Consider the following 26,240-nt stretch of genomic DNA (forward strand, 5'->3'; position numbering starts at 1 on the left):
GATCCAAAAAAAAATTACTGCTCAGATTGCAAAGAAAAGTACATTAAGGATATTATTTACGTGTATGTTACAAACAATTATGTTTAAAAATTTATTATCACACAAGTTCTTGGTTTTTGTAGGGGTACCATGAGAGTCAAAGAGTTCGTAAAAGGACAAGTACTGAGGTAATACAAGAACCATCTTATGGATTGCACAAATACTGTCCTCACTCCATGAACAGGACTTCCGCTTTTAATCTTTAAAAAAATATCATAATGATTATATTGCATATGCCATGAATGAGGGTAAAATAAAATGTCAACAAAATGTGCGTGCTGAAGTAATATTACAGATGTATACATTGAAGTGACATAGACTATAAAATTTGTAAAAAATTAGCAAATGTGAGACATGCCCTTGACATTTGGCTTTTAACACAACACAGACTTCCACGCCCGAGGTCTTAAAACTATTATTTGGTGTTAGAGGGGTTCTTTGGATAAATATGATGCATTGGCGGTGGTTTTTAACAATCCCACACTATCCCCAGGACATTGGGGCCAATCCAAAGGCGGAGAGTATTCCACCATATTTTAAGGGCCCCTACCCTATTTACCCCCCTTACCAATCCTCTCGATCCAATTATTGTGAGATTGGAATAATATTACTCACACTCGAAGGTACTCACGAAGGGGAATGGAACAAACAAATATGTTTAGATATTTGCCATAAATTATATTAAGCGAATTTATAATGTGGTATTATGAAGTTTGAACAAAATACGGGCAATTTTCCTAACTAGCAATTTTCCCCAGGGTAGTTTTCTGCACACTTTATGTATATATTCATTCATTGGTTATTTGTCCAAAATTTGGTATATTTCGACAGAACTTAGAACTTATATATTTTTCTATTTTTATACAGGAGTTTCCCTATGGAAGTTGGTATTTCTTTATGAATACAAAATATTCTAAATAGTTCACTGTAAGCTAGATAAACATTCAGATATGAAAAATAATTATTTTGATGATACTTCAATGCATCCATTTTGTGGATATCTTTAACATCTATACATATATTTGTCATTGCAAAGCCAATACGTCAAAAAAAAAAATCTAGACCGGAATAATATCCCCAAAACATCAACAACTCTTTTTAACAGTTACACTTTTTTTATGCTGTCAGTCAAAGTAAACTGGAAAAGTGACCTTTAGTGAAGGTGACCCCTTAAATTAGATTAAAAGATTAGATTTAAAAGTAGATAATGGTACATAAAAGAATAAGATGACAGATTAAATTTAAATTTGGCCAGTTCTCAGATAGAGTGAGAAAGAAAGAAAAAAATAAGTGGAAAACATTTATTTATGATCATGCATACATATTTCATTTATTAACTCGTCAAGATAGAGTTTACAAGTATGAAGCCGGTCCTTTCTTAGTTTTGCCTTCTAAAGTCTATGCACATGAATCGATGATTTATAAACCTATGTAATAAGTATGTAGTATTTTGAGTTACTGGTAGCCGGGGATTGCAGAGATATGCTCAATACTATTTTTTTATGCATTTAAATTGATGCTCGGGAACGGGAATATGACAAATAATTGCTTTAACTGGCTTACATCAAGTGATCGTTAGACCAGATTCCGCTGTTGATTTGTCTACTCTTTCCAAGAGGCGGGAATAAGTCGTTATGCTCACAAGTATATTTCCTTGAATAATATAATGGTGTCCAGCTGGAGTCAATGAATATTTTATCGAGTTTTCTGATTTATTTTAAAGTAATTAAGTACCAAATTTTGAAATAATGCCAAATTTTGATCAAAAATACAATTTTCCAAACACAAATTGCCCATTCTACCCATCAAGTGTCTGAGATGCATAAAACTATGGCAAAGTCACTTTTTAAGATGTCTCCAGCAGTAAAAATCTTTGTGCAGGGGATGAAAATATTAACCCAAAAACGCGACTGTCTAATTTCACAATAAGATTATTAAATATTAAGGAAAAACTATTTCATCAAAATAAATTTCTAAATTTGTCGCAAAAATTGGCTCAAATAAACAATGTTTTGTTTGTTTGATTTGAAGAGAAAAAACAATGTTTCAGTGTTTTGATTTTTAACAAAGGGTGATTTTTTTTCATAAATATTATTCCTTTATTACTCCTTTACACGCATTTTCTATTGTTTCCCTTAGTAAATAATGAATTTATGCTACTGTACATATATACCAATACGAAAATAAAACGACACTTTCATCTTTTTTGTTCGTATAAGAAATGTTTGTTTTCCTTGTAAGTCTTCATTCGATCGTAAATTATAACAAAGCTAGTTTTAAAGCTTTGCTAAGTGTCTATTGACCTCAATGTGAATTCCATCATTAAAAAAAATTATGTTAAGTTGAATAATGACCTTCTTTTTTTCACATATAGAGTGCAACAGGGAAATTTTCATCGTCATAAAATTATTTTTTATAGTCTTATTGGAGGTGGCCGGTTACATCTCAAGCAATATTGCAATACATACATAGTTGTTTTTGTTTTTTTTGCGCATTATTTTGATTTGATCACAATAGGACGAATGCATTGAACAGAAATAATATAGACAAACAGTTTCGAATCTTTTTGACACAGGTCCAAATTTCAGACATGGTTGGGGTGACCGTGAGGACAGTCCAGAACATCTGGGTGGCCAAGGAGAATAGAAAAGGACTCAAAAGGAAGGCAGGAAGAAGAGAAAATGGTTTGAAGCGAGATGAAACATTTATCCCTGAAGAACAAGATTAAGGAAGATCCAACTGTATCAATGCACCGCTTGGTTGACGAGTTCAACATGGATGAGATCCCCATCAGGAGGGCAGCTCATGATGACCTCGGCCTTAAGAGCTTTATCAGGACTTCAAGATATCTGTTTACCAACAGGATGAAGGCCTTAAGGCTTGATAGATGCAAGTAAAAGTTTTCAAGACTTGAAGAGGCATCCGTCGACTGGAACGATCTTCTCAGACAAGAAGATCTTCACAGTCTACCAGATTTTGAATCTCAGATACGAAATATTTGAACAGTATCATCTGAGGAAGTCCAGGGCATCTTCAACAGAAATCATTGGACCCAAACAATGTGCTTGGGAGTTGTGGTTTTAATGTGAAGAAAATAGATCCCTTCTTCTTCAAGCCCAATGAGAAAATCGGGACTGAGGGCTACTATAAGGTCATGAGGTGGGAAATCTTGGCTTAGCTGAAGGGTATTAATCCTGAGAACAGCTATATGTATTATACCCAAGAAGGTGCTTCCAGCTATATGGAATTGAAGACAAATAACTTATACAAGGTGCACTTTGCTTACTTCTGGGACAAGATGTTCTGGCCCTCTTCCATTCCTTATCTGAATCCCTTCGACTTCAGTGTATGGAGCAAGTTTGTGAATACATCACGCAGAAATATGCAAGAGCTTAAGGCCAGCATCAAGAAGTAATGGGGCAATATGTCTGCATATTATATTGTGGCAACCCATGCCATGTTCCAACCTGACTCGAAAGCTGTGATAGAGGCTGAAAGCGGTCATATTGAATATTTTTTGCCAATATTAATTGCTAAAAGTTTTTCAATAACATTTTTCATTATACTTTTCTTATAAAAAGTTATTAAGTTTTTTGGTTTTGCTCAAGATCACGGAAAAATAACTTGTGTTACTCTGTACATATACATATAATATATTTAAAGTATGCAAGGTAGCGTATTGAATTATATATTTTTATTCTCCCATTTGATTATATTAACCCTAATATATCAGGCAATTTAAAGCAAGTATAGAGTGAAAAATAATAAATATATGGTTCAAATAACGCTTACTCTCTGATACGGGTCAAAATCTTCAACTTCCATACGAATGTATGTCTGTTTTGCAATATAGCAAGTGAGACTACCGACCATATCTTTTGGAACTATGAAATTTTACGAGATTCTTATGAGTGGATATCAAATGACCTGCTCGAGAATTTTTGTCGAATAACTGAAATCTGCAAAAATAAGTTTTGCAAAAAGGACTAAAAAATACTTCAGTCTTACTAACATTATCTACGGTATTAAATATCGAAGTTATTAAAAGGATGGACCAGTTCTTCATTTAACAAAACACTTTTTTGCTTGTAACCTTACTTTATTTTAAATTGTTCATGGATTATTTTTATCTTTATATTAGTTTTTGATTTTTCTTATTTGCATCATTGTTTTTAATCTAAAAAAATTTATATTTCGATTACCCTTCATTTTTTTATGCTTTTCAGTATTAAAAGTCTGTGTTGTGTGGCGTGCTAAGATCTTTGCTTTGGAGTATGTATAGATGGTTATACTTGTTTCCAACAAAATTACACAAGCTGGCCGGGGGAAAAATTACTGCACGTAATTATTGCCTCGGTCTATTGTACCCCTATTTAACCTTCAGCATCTTTTTATACCTTCATTCCAAAATATGGATTTAGTTAGAAGGTATTTTTCTTATGAAAGCATAATCAATAGCAAATTTGATTATATGTGGTCTCTCAGCACAAAAGTAAGTAATAATGATTGTACTCAAAATGGAGTGTAGATAATATTTGGATTATTCGACAAATTATCATCTAATTATCTCAACAAATTATGCTTATTAACCCGTTCGAGGTGTCACAAATTGCACGTAAACAAGCCCTAATTGATCATCCCAATAATTATATTACATATACGAAGAAAAAAAAAAGAATTTTCTCTATATCTTGATTTTTTATAAGGTTATTCTTATGTGGATGCATCCTATATATTATATGGATTTACCAATTCATATTCATTAGAAAAAGAAAATTACATTATAATATAACATAATATTACTTTTTACCCCCTGTTAGTAACTCATTATTCATTAAAGATGCAACTATAGATTTTGTAATTAATTTTGAACATAAGTTTGAATTAGATTTCCATTATTCATTGTAACTAGAGTAATTTTACCTGGTATTAGCTGGACATTACAAAATTTAAATGTATTTTTTAACTCCTCTGCTTGTTATAATTGAAATAATAAATAATTATTATCACTGGATGTTTTATGTATCTTTGCACATTCTTTTTTTATGAAATTATAAGGCCAAGAGACGAAAATCAAATGGAGTTCAACTATCACTCATTCAATTTCAATATTATTGTCAAAAATCCTTTGTTTTATTCTCTCCTCTTTTTTTCTTCCCTAAATCAAATAATCACATTTAAAAAAAGTGTTCAAAGATGCACTCTGTGTACAAAGTTAACCAATTGCAAACTGGTTTGTCGAAGAAATTTATAACAATTTTGGGAATAAAAAGATTTATTACTAAAAAGTGTCAAAATTAATATAAGTTGTTTTCTCCTTTTCAACTAATCTGATCATTTTGAGTTGTGGAAAAACATTCTTAACTTCTATGAAGTGAATAATTATATGAGATTCCATTGGGTTGATATTTTTTATTATAATCAAGATAAAAATTTTGGTTTTGTATAACTAAGAGTACCTGAAACATATTTTTATTATTATGATTTTTTTTGCAAACATCAAAAGGTCTAGGTAATTAAAAATAAGAATACCTTTTAAATGCAGAAACCAACACAGGTAAAAAAAACCAACACTTTAACTTGTTTTGTTGAAGATGTGCTGTATTTACAAGAAAAAAATACCAATGCTTGATATTGCCAGATGAATATTTCTTTTTTCATTCGTAGATATCACTCACACTATTATTTCTAAAATTCAAAAGTATGTTTATAGTCTGTTCATTGTGACTAGAGATTCTTCCTCGTGAGCTCGTTTTTCTGGAATTTCTCGGGACTTACACTTATATTTATAAACATTGAATTATTTTAAAGAAAACAGGTATAACAATTAAATCCGGTGCTTTTATCAATCTACTTTAAATTAACATAAAATGGTCATTTTTTAAGATTTATAAAAAAAAAAAATCTGAGCACCAGATACAATGATTGAAAATATATATCAGTCAGTGTAACCTTTTTTGGCCTCAATAATGGCATCAATTCGGGTCTTGAACCACATGCAAGCCCTGGAAACAAGAGCAAAATCAAAACACTTGCATTCCAGCAATGGGTAATTCCACGTAAAGATACACACCCTAACGGCATAACCGTCATCGAGTTGGATGATATTTGATGAGCTCGCTTTTCTATATGAAATAAGAGGATGTGTAAAATATTATGGTTTTGCGATCACCTGGCCCGTTCTAGTCCTGTTCAAAGTAGGGCCTTATGTGTTGGGTCATTGTTGTTCAGAAGGCCATAATTCGGTTCGTAGTAGCTTGTGTTTAAGATGAAAATGAACAGAAACTGTAACTTATATTCAATCATAATCTTATTTTAATCAAAAGTAAGAATTTGGGGCTCTAGCGTAGCCTTCAAAATGGCACTTCTGCCAAGTAGACAAACTGATTTTGTTTTAATTTTTATAGATCATGTATCATTATATGATTTCAAACATATCCAAAATTAAGAGTAGGATTTTAATGGGACCACTTCCAACAACAGCATTAATTAGAGTATGTAAAGTCGCTTTTATAGCATATTGTTATTATTGTTCTATATTTAAACTCGTATTTTATATAATATAGAAATTTTCTGTTGATTAATAAAATAAAATAGTATTCTTATTTTAGTATAACATAATTGAAAATTTATATATTTTATAAATTAACAATAACATTATAATATTTATAGAGTCAATAAGTTAGTATTCATAACAAAGAAATTACGTACTCAATGTACTATAAATTCCCAGATAGTTTAATTGTGCATTAAATAATTGAAAAATCGAAATGCAGTATTATACTTTAATTGATACATGCATTTAAAAAATATATTAAGTAAGACATATTCTAAAATTGATAGAACCACCTGATGAAATGGCATCTGCAAATAAAAAGGATTTTGTTATTGTGTAGATCCTATAAAAGTACACACGAAGAAGAAACGGAACAGATCTTCAGGATGTTTCATAGGCCTTTTTAGAGCTTTTTTATTCGTTACTAAAGGTAGGTGATAGACTTTGCACTAGATGCAGGAAAACAGATTTTCCTTTATGACCAACAGAAACGGAAATCAGTGTTTCTCCAATAGCTAAAGAAATTGATAACGTATTATCTAATGAATAAATTTCAGAGGAAAATATTGAAACGGAAACCTTAAATATGTCACTGACTCTTTTAGGGGAATATCCATTTGACCAACGAAAAGCTGATAAATTAAAAATCTATGTATTATCAAAACGAATAAAAGTACAAGACAGAAAACTGGACTTAGTCATTGGTTCTCCTGAAGAAAACATAGTGAATGTTCCGTTATGGGATTAATCCCTTGCATGCCTGAAGTGGTTAAAGGCCTAAAAGAAAACTATGAAGTTTTAAATAATAAACAGAAAATTAAGATTATATCTATTTTCGCCAAGACTCTGAGCATCAGAGTAATGACACAGAATTGTAATTACTCACAACGAATGACAGCTCAGGTAAATAAATTACTCGAGGAAATCTCCTAATCCAAAGGAAGGCAACCCACTCGCACCTGATTTAATAAACAAAGTGGTTGAATTTTATGGTTCTGATGATCAAGTAGAGTATAACCAGGTAAAAAAGATTATGTTGTAATACGAAAGCCTATTAGCAGGAAATACATGAAAAGCGATGAATTCTGAACAATTTAATATAACTTTATTGGAGACTTAAACAAACCCACATTTGAGAATTGAATTGTCAAAATTCGCTTCCCTTCGACTAACAGAAAGTGTCGTTCGTGATACTAGTGGTACATACTCTGTGTCTGTTTGTGCTTTTCATGAAAACATTAAACTTATAATCATAAGATCAAGAAGGGCCGAAATTATCTCAATGGTGGTATTTTGGCTACTAAGGGAAACGTTTATATGTATAATTTACCACAAAAACAGATTTATGCAAATTTGACATCATATTTGCTGTAAAAATCCGGAAATCAACGCTCGCAAGGATAAAACTCTTTTTCTCAACTCTATATATTACAGTTTATCTATATAATAAGAACTCAAGACTTACTTCATTATTCAGAAAGTTAAACCAGCGACCACTAGTTAGCTAACCTTGATTATATCATCATTATTTTAATTCTTTCAAATCTTAATCCTATCTATCAAAGTTAAATTCAACTTTATTCATATTATTATAATTGTTTTTCTTGTTAACTTGAGGGACAAAATAATCAAGATAAAATTATCATTTATTATTTAATGTAACCTTTTAATCTATTGTTAATGAGATTAGGGAGATAATATTTGATATTACAAAATAAATCTTTCTTATTTAAAAAAAAAAATCAGTAACCTAATTATATCCTTTATGAAGAATATCTTAACCGAATTTCAAAAATAATTAATTTCAAAATATGTTCTTAACCATTTATATTTATGTAAATGCATATTCAGAATATTATTTTCATATTATTTAATTCAGATTTTTATGTTTCTTTTTTGAAGATGGAGATTTGATTAAACTTGAAGTAGTTTAAACGTTTGTTTTCATATTTTTTAACCTTTCCTTCTTTTTGTTTACAACCATAAACAAATAAGAGTTATCTATTATGCATAAAACTGATGTCTAATTGAAGCAATTTCTGGTACATCCCATACTGGATTAACCCGGAAAATAGCTGATATAAACCAATGCTGGATTGAAATGAAAAAATTGCCTCAACATTTGCTAAAAAGGCAAAAGATGTTTACGACAATATTATTTTAGCTCATTTTAGACCTTACATTATTTCGCTCCACCTTAAATTTGACCTCGTGAATTAAATTTTATTGATGTTAAATTGGTTTTATTTTTTAAGGCCATGTTTCATCTACTATACAGTTGAACATGGAGATTAATTGATGTAAAATATTTATTTCAAATCACATAAATACATTCTCCCACACTTTTCCAATACTCATAAGAGTACAATAAGCATTGAATTGAACTAGATTTGGAGTAAGTAAGCATCAATAAGTGTTTTTGTGAACAGTGTATATTACTAAAAGAACAGGATAACTTTTCTTTTTAGTTTTACTGTCAACAATTTATCCACATTGTTCAAATTTTTCTTTACAATTAAGTTTATTTATATTATTTAGTTAGTACTAAAAAAATAAACAGCGATTTTTAATTACAAAATATAAATCTTCCATAGGACAAAGCCTCTCAAAAAGATGTATTATTTAAATATAAAACTTAAGGTTTTCTATAAATAATTGGGCTCACAAGCATATTATTGTTTATAAATGTTCATTGCCAAAAAAATTTTTATTTATCACTACGAAATATATTTTTTATATATTTATAAAAATGATCGTGGGTAACGTTAAGAAGCTTTTGCAACAAAATAAAAATAAAATATTAATAATTGACTGAATATTTATTATTTAATTAGCCATTTGTTTTAAATCACTTTCTCTCGTAGTCTTCACAAAGTTAACTAATTTTTTAATATTTTGTAAGTATGCGTAGAATTTCTTATAATAATATTATTAGTGCAATATATCAAAATATACATATCTTAAGTGCATGTTGCAATTTTTACAAGTTCTAACTTCTAATATCAAATTGTACAAGATGACAATTGATACGTCTTATAACATCTTATTTCTTTATAACAACAACCACTTTAATTACCAACTATACATTAATACTTACTCATTTATATTCAAAAGTATGTACATTAGGGGAACCATATTCATCAACTAAGAAGAATTTTTTAGATCATACAAGGTTCCATATTGAACAATTCAGTAAAGTCGAATTATAAATTTAATTACTTAATGACAGTAATTCTCAAATTGTGCACCTAGCAGTACAGCTAGGTGTGCCCAAAAATTAGTTTTTTTATAACAGGATAATAAATTTATGTTGATCAATGATACATCTCAAAGCTTAAGGATCTCATTAATGCTCCCTTAGACAAAAAAGATTAATACTTTTACATGAAACAGAGTGGGACCCCATAACTTATAATTCTATGAATTAATTATGAAAAAAGTGATTTTTATAAAATAGAGAAAAAAAACAAAGCTCAAAACCAATATGTATAATAACATTATTTAGCTATATGTTTTATTCAATATGTCCTCTTTCACAAACTATAACAGCCTTGCAACGCCGGAGAATAGATTGGCAGATTATGACGCTGAAAGTTGTGTCCATGTCGTACCACCCTGTAATAATGGCATCTCAGATTAAATCTAAATTTGGATAAGAGGTGTGTCAGACATATTTCTTTAATACGCCATATATTTTCAAGTGGACCAACATAAAAACTTTATATTTTATATAGTTCAATTGAAATTTGTAGTATTTTAAAATATAGTTTTCATGTTATTAAAAAAAAAAATGCAATTACATGGACCAAAAATTACTGTTTAAATTTTTCAATGCAACGGCATTGAGATAAAAATGTCACAGGCCTTGCTTCTATATTTAGGTATAGAGCAAAATGTCACAATTGGTACTTTTTGGGCTATTAGCTTTTTGGGCTATTAGAGAGCTCGCTATCAGTCTCTTCGATGCACTTTGACACAGTGAATCTTTAAATGTTGACATTTATGGCAATCTCCAACATGAAGAGATTAGTATGCTATTCAGAGGCTTTGACTACAGCTTTAGTATGCAATTTTCTCAAATGGCAACTTCTAGGGGATTCTCCAAGATTCTCAATCTTATCCAGGTGCTCCTTGACATGATAGACAGTTGTATTTGAGCCATATTGGCCGCAAAAACTGTTTTTGAGGAATTTTTGGCAAATAAGATTGAAATCTTTTGTCTCTGTTGTTCTTGCTACATGAACTTCAATATTTTTAGTTTAACGTAGACAATAAGAGAAAACTCCTGGATCTTTGAAGAAGGGGGGAAAATATCAAATTGTTGTAGTAAACGGTGAGTTGTTAAATTTTTAAAATTATCTCAGAACTTTTCCATGACCTTGTATATAGTTTAAACCTTGCTTGTTCATCAATATGTATGTAAATATATGTATATTTAATGGGTGACGCTTAAAAAGTTCTTAATTCTATTTTGTAATAAGAAATTAATATTCTAAGTATGTTTAATCAAAATAATTGAAAGTGTTTTATTAATATCATAATGATGTAAATTAACCCTATGGTTTAATGTATAGTCACACTCTTTTATTTTTATAAATACAGGGTGCAACAGCATAACTTCCTTTTCATTTTCCCAAAAGGCAATCAAACGAGTTGCATTTTGTTTTATAATGATGGTTGAAGTTTTGTTTTACAGAGTTTTGAAACTCATATCAAATAGGTGACGCCCCACATTGTGCATACACTAACCTTTTTTATTTTAATACTTGGTGATTTTTTAAATTTTAGTTTCTCTTTGAATAACTATTCATTAAGGGGTTTTAGAGGGATAGTTATTGTTAACAGAAAATATGCAATAATTAAATGACTAACATATCTTATTTTATAATTGTGGATGGTTAGTTGATTAAATAATTAGTTTTGGGTAACTTTGAAAAACCATCCCTAAACACCAAAGACGGGAAATAAATGTGCCACCATCCTGTATCTCAAACAATTCATTTCTACCATTGATCCCGGTCCTTTTTTATTCCAGTTACAGCCCCTATGGTGTTTTTACCTTCTACTTTGAATCGACCCTTGATGTTTTCACACTATTCAGGACGGATCTTTATTAGAATCAAAGTTTTGGGTTGTTTCAATATGGTGTATGTTAATTCCAAGTACGAGTACAGTCTTGATTACTCTCTCAGTACGTAAAATATCAAGTAAAAACCTATATTTAGTATTTTGCTTTGATTACAACTGAGTTCCAAGGGTATTTCATTAGTTACTCCCCACTGGTTACCCTGGACAAGAAGTAAAAACAGGACATTTAAAACATGCATCATTATTTTCTTTAAAAAGTTTAGTTAGACATAATACGTAAGTGAAAAATAATGACGTTCAAGCCCGGGCTTTAGTACTACATGCACGGTTAGTTGTTGAAAAATCGGTTAATAAATGGAGAGTAAATCAATGATACACTGCCAAAGACGTTCTTGCTTTTTCATCACGCCCAAGCCAAACTATACCTCTTTAAAAAACTTAAAATTTTAGTTACCAATTTCTTGCAACATATGTAAAGGCTTGAAAAATAGAAACAAACCCAATGAAAATACATATTTTATACCGTCACCCTATATGCATATATGACCTTCATTATTCCATTCAGTCGAAAGAAGGTATTTTATAGTGTAGCAGCTCCTCTACTCATTGTTTGACCTCCTGTCTCCCTTCTTCATATGTATCAAATATCTTTATATGTGCACATATTATCTAAGGAAACAACATTTATATATAGTTATTATTTGTAGAAAAATAATTCGTTAAATTCAACAACTTTGAAAAACAATGATAATTATGTACATAGTCTCATTGGTTTTAACCAAGGCATATGTACGTGGATATGTGCCTTGATTTTGGCAATACTGTGTAAAGAGTAGATTTTTTTAATGATATACCTGCAAACCCTATCTTTTTAAAGTCTGTCAGGAATTATTATATACAGGGCCGTCCTGTGTTTTCGGATGATTTCAATCAAGAATAAATCGTTTATTGAGATGTGATACAAGTTTTTATTACATAGCAACTAATGTAGAAACATTTAGTTAACTTAAATCAGGATATCTAGCCACGGCTACCACCTCCAGCGTGCTAAATAGCGTCCAACCTGTTTTTCCCATCCAAAAAGGATTCATAAATTAGAGGTCGTCAACTGTAGATATCTGTCTGTGCTCGTTGATGGTGGTCTTCTTGAGCCTATGAAGAGGAAGGTTGAAAGTGCTTGTGGTCATATTGAGGACTTTTAAGGTGTCAACAGTGCCACGTTGGCTTTGTTTATACACACCAGATATTGATATTTTGAAATGTCATGAATTTCGAACTCAGTTTAGATAGGTTTAAAACAAACCTTAACTGGTCTATCAATCATGTGACAGTATGCTTGGGATATTCAAATAGAGTAGTCCTACTTACAAAAAAGTAACACTGTAAAAAAATATAACAGCTAATTTTTATATTTTCAGCATACAAACAGGACCTCTTGATTAAAATTAGTTGTGTGCGATAATTTGGTACTATATTGAACCTGGGATATTGCCACTATTTGTATATTTAATAAATTTTGTATTGGAAACGATTTTTGATGGTACAGTGCAAATGTCTTTTTTTTTTTTTTTTTTGGACATTGAAATAGCAGATCTGTCTTATGCTTTCAACTGAAGCATCAATCCTTGTACAAGTAGCAATATTTTAAATTAAATACAGGGGAAACTGTGTATATCTTTTCCTTTAAGAAATAAAATAATATTTGAGTCTGGTATATTTCTTATAAAAAACAAGATTCTTGTAATTATTGCAAGAATAAAGTACTTTGGAGGAACATTTATACTGGTTAAGTTACACTAGACGTTGAACTTAATTAAATATTTATTTGACAATTTTAATAATTTTATTTATGTTTCTATTTTACTTCATAGGGTCGATGTTCTCATTTGGGAACATTTCATCAAGTATATACTACACAGAAATAATACATATGACGTATAAATTTAATTAGAAATATTTGGGTCATTATTAAAATTAATTTGGTTGTCCTTGCACTCTCATACTAACAAATACATTTATATCAATTCCAATACACATATAAGTATCGGTATTTTGTTATTTCTCTATACTTCTTCGACCAAAATTATAAAAAAAATCATTTTAAGGTTAAGTTTCATGAAGTTAAAGGAGTGTATGTAGAACTTTTTGCTTGGGATAAGTGCAACTAAGACATTAAAGGACATTTCTAAGAAAAAAATTCGTTTTCTTATAAATATTTTAATAATAAGCAAAAAAACTCCATGAAACGAATAATATATTTTTGGATCAGGATATGATGGATCTTGACTTCTTTGAGATATTCAGACAATTAGCATTTCAAATCAATGTAAAGTCTCATTATGTGGAGGAGGCTATGAGTTTGTCCCCTATGAAGTATTATGGGGTGGTGGGGGAGGGGCTTGAAGTCGCTCTGTAGAATGAGAAATGATACCAGAGGAGAGCATATCTTATTAAGTCAAACACTACAACTTTTTATTTTATATATCATGAGCATTTACAAGATAATTACATGATGACCGTAATAGGTATCATGGAAAAGAACTTATTTGTCAATCAAATCCATTAACTCCTCTAACATAAACTTAATAAAATTATATAATTATACGTGGAAAGCCATTCGAGCAATTGTGGTCCATTCAGTCACGATCTCTCTCTTTTAAATTTAATAATACATTCCTCCCTTTTTGTAAATGAATTTTAACGATCCACGGTCGTTGTTTCCAAATTCCAGTCTGTAACTTTTAAGAGTAGAAGATTGAAGAAATGCTTACCGAATGTAAGTATCGGAAGAGAAGATAGTGTAATTCCATGTCTAATCGACCATCCCATTTAATCTGACCCTCCCAGATTTAGTTGATTTTTGGCTCCTAAGGTAATTGAACCAAATTTTTCGTTAGCGCTTTAATTTTTATTACTGAACACTACTGTTTCTATTATATTTTTGAATCCCAAAGAGCTTACATCTTAAAATGGGCAATTAACTATATTAAGTATGATAATTCTAAAAATGAAGTCAAAAGTAGAATTCTAAAAATGAAGTCAAAAGTAGAATTCTAAAAACGAAGTCAAAATTAGAATTCTAAAAATGAAGTTAAAAGTAGAATACTAAAATTTTGATTTAAAAATAATCGGAAATAAATTAGCAAATTCTTGATCAAGAATTAAAAAATTTACATCTCTTATGAAAGTCAATTTTGGCAAAATGTTTAACATATGTAGAGTTATCACTGTGAAAAAAATCAGACTGGCTTTCTTTGATAACTATCAGGGTAGGATATCAAAGTTAAGTTACTTTTCTCCAGAAATTTGGTCAATTTTACATACGTGTAGTCAATTCTAAACTTGATTTTTTTTTAAATAAACTTAAAAAAGAAAACAAAACTACAGTAATTCTTGATATCGGTTAGAAGTTCACAAATGTCAAAAAATATGAGTACTATAGTTTAGTACTTGTTCAAAAAGTTGAACATAATTTTAATGTAGTTTCTTCTTTCTTTTTACAGATTTGGAACTATCCCTCTTTTTTGGTGATGTTATCAGAGTGGTGTTACTAATTCCTTTTTAGGTGTTACAATCAAATCCTGCTAAATGTTTTTATAGTTCTCCCCCTACCTCCTCCAACATCATATATATATTTAAAAAATAAACTTATTTATATTCGTAATTATATTGTTGTGTTGATGATTTTTGGGGCTAAGCTCTCCCCTTCCCAATTTTGTATCTCCGTCCAAAATGGTACACCTTTGTTGGTTCTTTTAGGTCGCTTTCTGTTTTTTTTGCAGGTACACACCATCAAAACACAAATTATTTATATTTAAATACAATAACAAAGATCTCATCGTTGACAAGTTTGTCTTTCAAATTGAGGAGGTGACCTGCTTGAGACCGAGCAACAAAAGAATGGTTTGTCAATGTATTTAGATGGTCAATCACAATTTAAATATAGTATTCTAAAGTTTTTACTCTGATAATTAATTCGCCCCCTAGTTGTGGTCCATAGTTTGGCCGTTATGTTCATCCCCTCCTCATTTTCATCTTTAGTTTCTAAAAACTTTCAAAATTGATCAAAATCTGAGCAATTTTGATATGTACACACTATACACTTGCAATCATTTCTACTATAACCCTCATTTCAATAAGACTACCCGTAATTTCTTTTTTATAGTATTAACTTAATGCCAATAATGTATGAATTCGTATGGTTACGGAGAAAGGAGCCGTAAAAAAAGACATAAATATCATATTTTTCTGTCCTTAGTGTTCATCTCCCTCTTATTATTGGCCTCCTACAGGTAATGTTTGTTTGATGGGTTCCCAATAATCATATAAATATGTGTGATAACAGCATCAACAACATCAACTGGACGACAGCTCCAAGTCTAAAAAAGAATGAACATACTGATATAAAATTGTCCCCTGCTTAATAATCAAGTAACTTACTATTACCTACTCATATTTTTTTAATTTGTCAAATTTTAATCAATATTATGAAATAATGTAGTTAAGTTTTCTTTTATAGGTCTATTTATATCATAAAATAAGTTTAAGATTCACTAGAAGCAGGTAGAAGTGACCAAATTTCCGGACAAGATTATCCATAGTTTAGGATCCCAGCCTGAAAGTTAAGTTAAAAATCCAAACTGATTTTTTTTTACAGTAACACTCTTATCTATCATAAACATGTTCCCTAAGTTTCATTTGATTTAGAGTTCGCAATTATTTTTTTTCTAGATCAAGTCTATTGCATAATTATATTTTTTGAATCAAAAAAAGACTATACAAAATAATCTACTTTTGATTTCTTATACTTCAAAATAGTTAAGTACCAAATTTGAAGATGTTAGCTCTTTTGCATTAAAAAATATACAAAAAACAGAAGATCCTGTAATTAAATATTAAAACAACGCTGAAAAATTTGATCCAAAAAGGGACTGGGACAAATATCTAAAACTCATAAACCACGAAAACATTATGTGCTGAAATTTGCCCCCCCCCCTTGATTTTCTTAAGAGTTTGAGCTTGTGTGCCAAAAATCATTCGAATCTGAGTGGAGCGATTTTTTTTTGATTGACTTGGTATTTAATGACAAGGGAGCAAAAAATTTCAAAAACTTCTATACAAAATTTGTAGACACCCGTAATGAATTTTTTATTTGATATATTTCGTCAAAATAGTAACGAAAATTGAATTACCAATGCCAATATTTCTACCATGGGTAGAAATATTGGCATTGTTCATTTGGTAGTACCAAAACTGGTACAAAAATAATTATATTTTGATACAACTTTTCAAATTAGTTTACTTTTGAGATGTCTCCAAGCTACATAAAGAAAGTAATTTATGACTTCTTCTTCAATAATTGTGTGATCGATATAAAAAAGATCAAGATATGAAACATATACATCCCATACTTAACAAACCGAAGTCGAACTGTAACAAGCTCGGAAGAGAAAAATTGAGACTCGTTATACAAGTCTATACTGAACATGGCCCTCTTCTAGCCAACCTAAGCAAGTGGCTCAACGTACAAGGTCTGTATGCAAGAATTACAAAGTGCAGACCATCTCATCAATAGATACCCCGCCCTATCTTACGATAGACATCAAGCCCTAAATGAGGAAACCGAAGACTTTTGTATTTAAAAATTTATCAAATTTAAAAAATAACAAATATTATTGAACAAAATTTTCATAGAAACTAGGTTACAGAATCTTCTGTAGTAGCACAAATACCCCATTGAGTGGTCGTGTTGTTTGCCTTATATTTGTACAATTTTATTTAGTAAATAGTAAGCAGTAATAAATATTTAACTAACTAACACTTTTTCAATTTGTGTTTTTGTTAATACTTAGAGTTCAGAAAATGGATATTAAGCTTTTCATTCAGGACAAACAAAAAAAAAAAAAAGATATTTTATACATAAATATCATTCCTTCAAATACAATGAACAAAAAAAATAACATAGCGAAATAGGCACTTGACATTGAAACCAACAGGTTATATCGATGAAACAAGTTTTTGGGTATTTATTTTTGCTTCGTTATCAAGGGCAAGCAGATTTTTTATGGCACTCTTGACATAGTTATTCGTTCAAGGTTCCTCTCCCCCTAAATATATATTAATAAGATTTTAATATTATTCTTATTTATGTATCTACGTACATACCTCAAATCAGAAGGTCAAATTACAAACGCTAAAATATATATTAATCTAAAAAATAGTTTGTATATTCATTGATGACTTATAGAAAATTTTTCTAAAGTTTTTGTAGGAAGTAGTGTTTGCCCCATTAATCAAGGATAATATCCCAAATAAATTTTATAAAATAGATACAAATTTCAACTTACAATATGTATATTGAAAAATCCTAAAAAGCATTAACAACATTTTATTTCTAAAAAAATTAAATGCGTTTGTTTTCTATTTGATCTTTAGCTACAAAAGTTGAACATTTTTTTCAATTTATACTTAGATGAACATCACAATAAACGTAATCAATATCATTACTAATAGTAAAAATTTAATAAACATTATAAAACTCTTTACTTTTTTTTCAAATACTAGGAGTTGATTTGTTTTGAAAATATCAAATTTTTATACAACAAAATTATAATCATTTACAAAAAGAGTAATTAATTAGTTATCCCTAGTGATTAGTACTACTTTTATCATTTGCATTTAAGTATAAAATGACCCTCCCCTACGATCAAATCAGAGTTCAAGTTTATGCACAAATTGTCATCGGTTATCCTTGTTATTAAAAGGAAAAAATTACATATTTGCAGAACTGAGATCAAATATAAGAAAACAAGACTTTCCATTTTTTTTAAATTTACTTTTATTTATAGTGAGGTTTCTTTGTATTGAGTTGGGACCCACAACTTGCAGAAACATTACTTAAATACAAAATATATTATTTTAATTAAATAAAAATATACCAACTCATAAATAATCCTCTTTCACAAGCAATAACAGCCTCGACTCGTCGATGAACAGATTGTTATATCTTGACAACGAAGGATAGCTTTTTATGTTCCCTTGATTTTTAATGAAAAATATCGCAACTAGTAAAAATATTAACGTTTCAATTGACCCTAAAAAAAATTATTTGTTATACTATAAACAAAGTTTAATCAATCTTTAGTCCCCTAAATGGCAAAAGAAGCATAATGGAAGCTTAAACATGATTTTTTTTTTTGAAGTCTTTCAACGGCATTGTAAGACCTAAAAGTTACTCTACCACTCTCTGCGTCCAAAAGATATCGCCACGAGATTGATAGACACCTGTCTATATGAATAATCTAATGTAGGGTAAAAGATCAGCTTTATCAAGTGTTGTCAGGTTCTTTCCATATCTTCACAAAGTTGCCAAAATCATCAATTTCAATCTGATTTGTTCAATATCAAAAAGATTTGAATAGAAAAAAATGATTAAACGCTGTCCTCTAAAGGAGGCACAGCATATCTTGTGTGCCCAGGAGCAATTCCTGTGATGTTATGAGTAGATTTTCTACTCTCATTTCTATTTTTTGCCAATGATGACCATTCAATCTTAACATTTTGATAAGAAAGTATCACATTCAAAGAAAAAAAAAATTCTTCATCTGAGTATGAATTAAGTATCATGTATATATTAGTTTACATCATCCACTTTCACTACATACTCTTCAAACTTCAGATCTCGCAATTGTTCCTCATCAAGGACCTTTGAGCTAATTTTTTGTGGGAAAACTAATTATAGATTTATCTGCAATCTCAATAATTACTTATTCGTCTAATTCAACATCATCGAAAATATGTCATAATATCTTTGTAAATCATTTTATAATTTTGTAACTTTAGAATAATGCATTTCATTGTAACTCTACAATAAAAGTACTCTAACTTGCATTCCTAAATAATCCCATTTGGGTCGAAAAACATATATATCAATAGTTTCCTAAATATGTATATCATTTTATAAAAATATGTATGCTAAAAAATATAAATTATAATAACCCTGTCAAAGTGACCCCTAATACAATCTTTGTACACAAGTCATTTTTAGCAAAAATTAAACTATAAAATTTATTAATTTTGTTTACTTTTTCTAATGTTGAGGTCTATTTAGTTAAAGTCCAGAAATTTCAAGACTGAAAAATCTCAATAAGATATATTAAAGTTAAAACGGGTCATTTTGACCTCTACGACAAAACAAAAGTTAAGCCTTTTCAAACAAAATGTATGCTCCTAATAGAATACAAAGATCATGCTGCTTTAAAAGTGCAATTCTTCGATAAAAATGAGTTTAAACAATTTTGAAACAAAATCAGTCGGCCACTTTCTTCATCATATTTTTCCTCCAAGATATTTCCATGTTAGGAATAGTTAAAAAGAAGTCAATAAAGTTTTTGGAACTAACAACAACAATTTTGGGGACAAATTAAGTTATATTGGAAAAAAGTCCTAGAATAAACTGTTCAGGAAATATGAAAAGCTGTAACTAAGCGTACGGCCAATGTTATCAATATCCTAGGTGGTTTTTGAATATCCTTTGTAAATTGTATTTTGAATTCTTAATTCTTCAATTATATCTGTAGAATTTATCAAATTTCACTCATTTTTAATATAATATGGGACCGCTCAGAAAAACCATGCTGTAATCAAAATGTTTACACTACATGAATCAAACCATTGAGTTCACTCAGTCCATAGATACAAATGAATTACATTTCAATGTCACGTTTTCGATGTTGTGGTTCGCATGATATTTCAAATTAGTGATATAATTCCAACTCAAATCCGTCATTAACTTCACATTCTAAACGACTTCTTAAATAAATATATAAATCATCTTGTTAAAAGTTGTTAGTGAAAATAATTTTTAATTTTTCATTCTTTTTGGCAGTGAGGATTACCGAAACTGTTTATCATCCCAATTATAATACAGTGGGCACAATAAGGATTTGTGATTAAATCACGCTGAATTGCAATCTCTCAAAATATTCTCATAATTCATTTTTCGTTCTTTTGTTTGTGGAGGAATTAATTATTATTAATGAATTTATAATTCAGCATTGTCATTGATCAAATATGTCTTCTTCTTTTTTTTTTTTTTTGAGGTGTGCGATAATTAATTTATATAATATATTTATTGTTTTTAAATTAATAAGCCTATCCAATTTTTAATAATGTGAAGTTGAACATTTTTCAATAGCACGTGTTGTGAAATTATCTTTTTATTACATGTCATTCGCAGGAACTTCGTAAAAGTTTAAAATAACATAATAAAAGAACTGAATTTTAGCTATCTGTATTCATAAAGTTATTTGACTGTATCAAAAAATAGGTCAGCAATCGGAAAAATTGAGATTTTTGCAATATTTAGCACGGAATTACAAGGAAATAATATTACTTAGCTAACTAAAGTCTTCTCAAGATGAGTATACTATGTATACCAGAGCCAAAATGGATCTAACAGTCTTAAACTTCGTACTGTTACTGGCTTAAAAATTAACTAAAACTAAGAAAGACTTCAGAGCCAAGGGTTCCAAGCTCCTTAATATCCAAGATCTGAATCAATCTAGACGGACGTTAAGTAATAGTTCTTAAAAAACTGGACCCTCCTCAAGGACAATCTATACAGTGGCCAAACATATGCTGGTGCCACAATAAACATCGTACTAGGACTGACATTAAAACATTTTTTAGCTTATCTCATAAAGTCTAACTTTAGAACAAGGAATTTTGGCTAAAAGAGCCTAAATATGAAATTATTATACTTTTCAATCTATCCGTACGTGAAGTACAAGACCTGCCAAAATTCCAACAACAGCTTGGAGCTTAATACTTCTGTCAACAAGGTTTATACTTCCATAAGTCCCGAGTACATTTAAAAAGTCGGCAAGAGCGTCTATCTTCGTTTAGTTACAGCCAAAGATACAATTGACTAAAATATTCATAATATCAAAATCGATATTGTACATCCCTTTTGTATATGTAAAGCAGAATGTTTTTGTCTGTCTGTCATACTTTTAATTTCCAATCGAACTCCAAATTAGCAACTCTTAGAGTACTGAAATTTTACATAAAGAACAGTAATTGTCTATATACAGTTATAAGTAGTTTTGTTTGAATTTTGTAATTAAGATTTATTACATAAATAATAAATAAATTCAATTATATTTATTTAGTTATTTGGTTGGTTTCGACTAGCGGCTAAAAAAATCCCAATTTTGTGGGCTCATGATCAAATCTAATAAAACATTATAATAAAGTATTTTAAAACAATATGATAAAATCTAATGAAATAATATGGTAAAATGAAATGATATAATGTGGTGTGGAATTAAAGTAGATGTTGATTATTTTTTAAACGTCACTTAAAACTGCAAAGTGAAGACGTTCTTCTCACCTCTTCGGGGAGGCTGTTCCATATCCGTATAGGTCGATTAAAAAAGCTATGTTGGATGTAATTAGTATTTGCCCATGGCTGAACTAAGTAAAAATCGGAAGACAACCTAGTGTTGTACACCTTACTACATACTTTGGGCATGATATTATAATGCGTCAGACCATTAATAACTTTAAACATCATAACCATATCCTGAAGTTTTCTTCTTTTTTCAAGCGACAACAGCCTGACTAGATGTAAACCAACCTCATAGGATATATCGCCGCATATCCTCTTAATAAAGCGTATCCGTACATTTTCTAGAGCTCTGATTTCCTTTCTATACATTGGATTCCACAACTAAGAAGTATAATTTAAAATAGGCATAACATATGCATCATAAAACTTCTTCATCAGCTTCATAATTCTGGGTTTAAAAATCTTTTTAATAAACCCAGGCGCTCTGTTTTGCTTTTCTAACAATATTGTTACAAACATCCTAATGGATTCCTCTTTTGTGTATTGGGATAATATTGATGCATTTCCAGTCAAACGGCACCACTCCTTCCTGCATCGACTTGTTGAATATCATTGTAAGAGGGAAGTAAATAACATTACTAAGCTTCTTGCAGAAGAAAGCACAAATACCATCAGGACCAGACAAGAAAGAACTATTGAGGGAGGATATGGTTTTTATGACAACCGATTCTGGAAATAAAATCTTGGACAGGCGAGGACAGTTATCTGGGAGTGGGTGATCAATGTACGGAGTCTCAGAATCTGTTGTGTAAACTGAGTTAAAGAAGTCGTTAAAAAAATTTGCAATGGTATGATCATCGATCATTCGAGTACTGTCATCCAATTCAAATTCGTAAAAAGCCTTATTGAGCAGATCCGATTTGTAATTCATATAAAAGAAAATAATAATAAAAAAAATGAAAAATAAATTACAAAAAAAAACAAATTTTTTTACTGCACTATAAAGTCAAAAATCGAAAGATAACTCGTACAAATTAGAACTTAGTACATCATTTGGTACACTAATTTAGCAAAATTTATGTCCATGTTTTAAATCATAAGAGCAGTTCTATAGGCATATATACCTTTGTTGTTCCTTTACGAATGACTACAGCAGAAATATGTTGTATTTTTTATATATTACATACAAAAAGCATATTAATCATACTTGGTTGTTTTTCAAGGTTGAACTGTTTTTATGAACTATTATATTACATATGTACATTGTAGGTATATAATGTACTTTTATATATAATTAACCATAAAATAATATTTAAATTCAGTAAGGCAGATTCCAATATTAACATAAAGGCGCTTGTCTTTTGTATAATGAAAGGTCAACTCGAGGAAAAATACATGACCTTCCTTGAAAGTCACGTAGATGAAAAAAAGGTGGTTGTGATAGTTGATTAAATAAGCTACTTCAAAGTTTGGTTTTTCAAAATAAAAATGTTGCCATTAACAATGTTTTGTAAAATTCCAATTAATATTTTACATAATGATATGGCAACAACTTTTTTGAGTTTAACCCTTCCTTAGTTAATATCATTTGTATGATACGCTGCTATCAAAATAAATAAACAGAAATAATGACATTAAAATGCATTTAATTACATGATAAACTAGAATGATCGCCCTATAGAGCGCAAAAACTCCACCTAAAATCAAATTAAGTTATATATCACGATTTATTCCAAAATGATACTCGATTATGTCTTGTCTACTTTTTGACTTACCTTGGCATTAATCACTCAAAATTTAATGGCCTCTTACTGTGATCAAATACAATCTTCATAACGTGTTTGATCAAAATGAATCTTGAATTTTTTGCATAATTCTGTTGACTAGGAAAAAACACAAAAACTAACAAAAAAGGAAACAGAGGCAAAAACATAACCTCCATTCAACTTTGTTGTTGAGGTAACATTTAAACAATAATTATACATACGTTATTCAAATTTTATATAGCTCTTTCAAAAATTCCATACATTTTCTACAAAAAAAATAATTAAAATACTTGTATGAATTAGTCGTGAAAATTGTCCAATAGAACAAGCTTTGATAAATGGCAATCCATCTCAACAATAAAGGATTTAATATTTAAATGAACTTTAAATATTTCAATTGGGTCTAAATTCATAATAATGTCATGAAATGTAAATAAATCTTTACTAAACAATTTATTGAATCATGTACTTACTTACTTTACTTTAATATTATTGAACATGATGCTTTAAACATTCCGTACGTTTTTCATGGACCAAGAACAAAGTTGGGTCTAGACAAAACGAAATGCGGTACGTCTTAAAATCTTGAGATGTATATTAGTGACCCACACAACCTAACAATTTAATAGATTTTAATTTGATCCTAAAATAGTTTAAGAGGCCAATTATAGATAGGTTAAAAATAATCAAAAATTGCTTAAAATTGGCTTAATTTTGCTCTCTACAAAAACAAAATAAAATTTTAAAATACTAAGTGCTTCAAAACTGAGCTTAGCCGAAGCAGACATTTAAAAATATTCCTTTCCTCCCTTATCCGTCAAATATTTTTCAGCCTGATAATTAAGTAATATAAAGATAATAATTTTCAAAATTTACAAAAATTATCTGATTTTTTTTAATATAAAAAAACTAACATAAATCCCAATTTTTCGTGTTTAGTACAAAAATATATCCACTACTTAAAAATCCATATCCATTTACTTGAATAGTCATAGTTAAAGAACTATAAGGATATGGAATACAATTATATATTTTATCAAATAGATAAACTGTAAAGAAAAGCTAATTTTTTCATAATTAATTTATTTATGACAAGTAGGCATTATTTGTACTTAATTGATAAATATGATAATGATATAATTTATTCATTGATTAAAAATTAATGAAGCAAAAACACTTGAAAGATGTGGAGCAAAGTCACTATTTTCTTGAAGATAAAATTTTTTTTATCAGGACATGATTAATAAATTGACGAGCCAATTAAGGAGTAATTACTCTTTTGAACTCAATGGGCGTAGGTTCGATTCGAGGTCGCTCCTCGAGAAGGAAATATACATGATAGATTGACTTCAAAGAGATGTCATAGGTTCGATGGAACAATTGTAACACTAAAACTTTTACTTACACTATGTATATCGGTGGAACTCCATCTGACCAATAAAAGGAGTATTGAAAAAAGGTTATAGTTACTACCCTAGTCCTTCCTAGAATTTGGAGTGTCCTTCCATTAATATACTAGTAGGTATATCTTTAGGAATGAAAATATTCTGTAAGGGTTAAGTTTTAATTTTTATGTGTGTATGGCATCGTACCAATGTGATGCGTCAACATATAGGCAATCTGGCAAAAAATCAAGCAAAGTAGACTAATTTTATAAACATATTTGAGTGAATTAAAGGCTTTGCGTTCAAATTCGTGGGATTATTGAAAATACATAATAGTTTAGGCTATATTTTATAACATTTGTTCGATTGAAGAAATGTATATTTATAAAATATATCATGTTTTCTAACTTTTATTGTAGCGATCAATTTTAATTACTTTAAGTGTAATTTACAAGTATTCAACAGTATTTTATATGAACAATTGGTCAATAAAAATTGACCATAATTTGTTAAAAACACAAGCCTAATCTACACTCAATTTGAAAAAAAAATTATTCTGGCTTGTGTTTGTGTCAAATAAGCACATAGATATAGATTTGAAAATAAATTATAAAAACATTTTTTTAAAGAATGTTGTATAAAACTTGATAAAATTAAAACAACTTCATATGTCCTTCAAAAATTGATTTCTTTTACATGCACAGATTAAATTCTATTTTCAAAATTGGTTTAAAAATATATGCTCATTTTTGTTAATAAAGTAAATTAATATATTTAAAACGTGCCACTTGGAGTGTATTCTCATCTTAAATTAGAATAGGTGCTTCCATCTAAAGTTTTTCTCCTTGTATTTGAGCTAGAGAAATATACAAACGTACCTTGACTTTTTTTATTAAAGAAGAAAAAAAAAACATGTAAATTATAAAGTGTTAAATATATAACGTTTGAAGGACTTTTTTTCAACTAAAAAAAAATGTAATGGGAGCCTTACGATGAGACTCTTTATACGTAACATTATACAACTTGTGGGAGAATTTGTCTCATGCATTGCCAAC

The sequence above is a fragment of the Lepeophtheirus salmonis genome, chromosome 6 (genome assembly GCF_016086655.4).
Source record: "Lepeophtheirus salmonis chromosome 6, UVic_Lsal_1.4, whole genome shotgun sequence".
Lineage (NCBI taxonomy): Eukaryota > Metazoa > Arthropoda > Copepoda > Siphonostomatoida > Caligidae > Lepeophtheirus > Lepeophtheirus salmonis.